Source organism: Otolemur garnettii, unplaced genomic scaffold, assembly GCF_000181295.1.
Source record: "Otolemur garnettii isolate 467f Iridium unplaced genomic scaffold, OtoGar3 scaffold00163, whole genome shotgun sequence".
NCBI lineage: Eukaryota > Metazoa > Chordata > Mammalia > Primates > Galagidae > Otolemur > Otolemur garnettii.
The window spans coordinates 4,064,427-4,067,946 of NW_003852558.1; positions in this window are offsets into that span (position 1 = coordinate 4,064,427).

Here is a 3,520-nt window from a genome sequence, read left to right on the forward strand (position 1 = left end):
ACTCATGACTAGGAGGCCTGAACATGCCTGCCTAACCCAGTTGTACTCCAACCCAGTGCCTTAGCATGTCATCCAAGGGTGCAACAACAACCCAGGCCAGCCAAACAGTGTTGGAACCTGAGAACTCCACCTAGAAGCCTTCGAATCCATCCAACCTGCTTCTAACTCCACAGCTGGAACCCACTGACACGTCAAATTTGGGCCTGGGGTCTGGCCTACCCAGCCTATCAGAGCCACTGCCAACATGCGTGTGGACCTTTTGGGAGCCAGAGGGTTGTCTTACCACTGTTACTGCTATGCCATGCACACTGCCCACGGACTAAGAACTAACCTACCCCCTGGATTACCACTGGCACTACCAGCACCTGAGCTAGCCACCTAGAGGATAAAGAATTCACCCATCTAGAAGAACTAACATCTGAGTCAGGATGCATCACCCTGGGGTCCAAGGATAGATAAGCTCAGTCATGTCTGTCTTCAGTAAAAGTTCAGCACAGCCTCCCTTAACAACCACATAGTAAGACATTGAAGAAATTACAGACTCCTGACACTTTATACAGTTGAAGTAATCATACGGAGACTGCAATTTGGTGTGCATACAGAATCAAAATCGAAGTGCTGTGCCCAGCCAAGAACATGGATACATACTTAAGCAAAAGTCCTTCCCGGCCAGGCAAGGTGGCTCATGCATATAGTCCTAGCACTCTGGGAGGCCAAGGAGGGTGAATTGCTTGAGCTCAGGAGTTTGAAATCAGCCTGGGTAAAAGTGAGACCCTGTCTCTACTAAAATATAAAAATTTCCTGGGCAATGTGGCACATACCTGTAGTCCCTGCTTCTTGGGAAGCTGAGGCAAGAACATTGGTCAAAACCAAGATTTTGAGACTGCTATAAGCTATGATGCCATGGCACTCTATCCAGAGTGACAGAGTGACATTCAATCTGAGAAAAGAAAAGAAAAAAAGAAGAAATCTTTCCCTATAAAAGCAAATTTAAAAACTCAGAAATCTACAGCAGATGCCCGTAGATCAACAGAAAGACACAAGAAACGTGGTAAAGCAAGGAAATACGATACCTCCAAAGGACATAATAATTCTCAAGCAACAAATTCCAAAGAAAAATAAGTTTATAAAATCCCAGAAAAGTAATTTAAAATAACGATAATAAAGAAACTCAGTGATACACAAGAAAATAATACAAAAAAACTCAAAACTCAGTGATATACATGAAAATAATACAAAAATATCAGAAAAACGATTCAGAAGATGAACGATGATTTTACCAAGGAGATGTATATCATTAAAAAAATTCAAAACTGAAAAATTCATTAAATTCAATCTAAAATTCATTGGAAAGTTTTAATAATAGACTCCATCAAGTAGAATAAAAGATTTCAGAATTCAAACACAAGTCATTTGAAATAACCCCACCAGACAAAAATAAGGGACCAAAAACAAAGACACATGAACAAAGTCTATGTGATATATATGAGACCTTACAATTAAGTTTGTGAACTTACCACCATGTGCTTACATTGGCAGCACTATACAAATAACTTAGTAAGGTTTCATAACCTTGGTATATCACTGTCTCACAGCTGTGTTCATGCTGATGCCTGGCAGTGTCTTGCTGAGTGGGATTTATTATCATTGTTGTGTGTTTTTGTTTACCATACAATGAAATCTCTGATGATCATTCCAGAAAGAATTGCAAATTGCTTTGAAGCGTGGACTAGGCATTGGTGTCAGTGCATAGCTTTCCCAGAGGAATACTTTATGGGTTACTGCAGTGATACACAGCCCTGAGGTATGTGACACTTTTTCTAGGATGAGTTCTTGAACTTAAATATTAGACTTTGTAGGACAGAATAAAGCTGTATTTCAATTTTTAGTTTCCCATAAGATAAGGAGAAAATAAAAGAGATAGAAAATCTATTTATTCTATGGTGTACATATACCACAATTTATTGATCCATTCGTGGGTCGATGGGCACTTGGGCTTCTTCCATATGCAGCCATAAAGAAAGATGGAGACTTTACCACCTTCATGTTTACGTGGATGGAGCTGGAAAGCATTCTTCTTAGCAAAGTATCTCAAGAATGGAAGAAAAAGTATCCAATGTACTCAACCCTATTATGAAACTAATTTATAGCTTTCATAGGAAAGCTATAGCCCAATTTTAGCTCAAGAATATGGGGAAATGGGAGAGGGAGGGTAGGTAAGGGGGGAGGATGGGTGGAGGGAGGGTGATTGGTGGGATCATGCCTATGATTTATCCTATAAGGATACATGTGAATCTTTCTAAGTGTAGAATATAAATGTCTTAACACAACAACTAAGAAAATGACATGAAGGCTATGTTAATCAGTTGGATGAAAGTATTTCAAATTTCAAACAACACACTGAACCCCATGATAGTATTAATGTGCACAGCTATGATTTAATAAAAAAAATGAAAAAAAAAAAGAAAATCTATTTAATAAAATATATGTAATAGCTGAAAACATCCCAAGTCTACTAAGAAATTTAGACACATCCATACAGGAAGCTCAGAAATCCCTCAGTAGATATAATTCAAAAAAGTCTTCCCTCTGATGAAAAGTCTGAGACACAGAGAGAATTCTAAAATTAGCAATAGAAACATATCTAGGCATACGTGTATAAGGGAACTCATCAGATGAACAGCAGCTTTCTCCATAGAAACCTTACAGACCAGGAGAGAATGAAACAATACACTGTATACCCAAACTCCTGAGAGAAAAAACTGGAAGCTGAGGATACTCTCAGTAAGGGAGCCTATAAATGAGGAAGAAATAAAGTCTTTCCTTGACAAGGAAGAGCTGAAGTAATTCATCACCACTAAATCAGTCCTACAAAAAAGCCTTAAGCAAATCCTATACCACACCTGGAAGCAAAAGGATGATATATATCATCATGAAAACACTTGAAAAGATAAAATGCAGCAAACATAAAAATAAGGAAGAAAATATACTCAAATGTTATCATTATATCGTTATAGAAAATCGCCAAACCACAACAATATAAACTAAGAGATAAAGATTGAAACTGGGCAGTGCCTGTGGCTCAAGGAGTAGTGCGCCAGCCCCATATACCAGAGGTGGCGGGTTCAAACCCGGCCCTGGCCAAAAACTGAAAAAAAAAAAAATAAAATAAAGGAATGAAATATATAAAACAAGACATGAAGCAATAAAATTACAAGAATAAGGCCTCCAAAGTTGCCAAAAAAAAAAAAAAAAAGAAGAAGAAGAAGTTAACTGATGATTCCATACTGAACCTCAGAATCAAAGCATTCTATAATAGACATACTCTTATTTGACAATGTAAATGCTACTTTCTTTGCATTATTATTATTATCGCTTAATAAAAAAGAATAAGCCCTCACATATCAACAATAAGCGTGAATATAAATGGATTAAAATTCTATTCATAGATATATGTGTTTATACATATATGTGTGTATGTGTATGACATGTATGACTTTATCCAAATATATGTTGTATA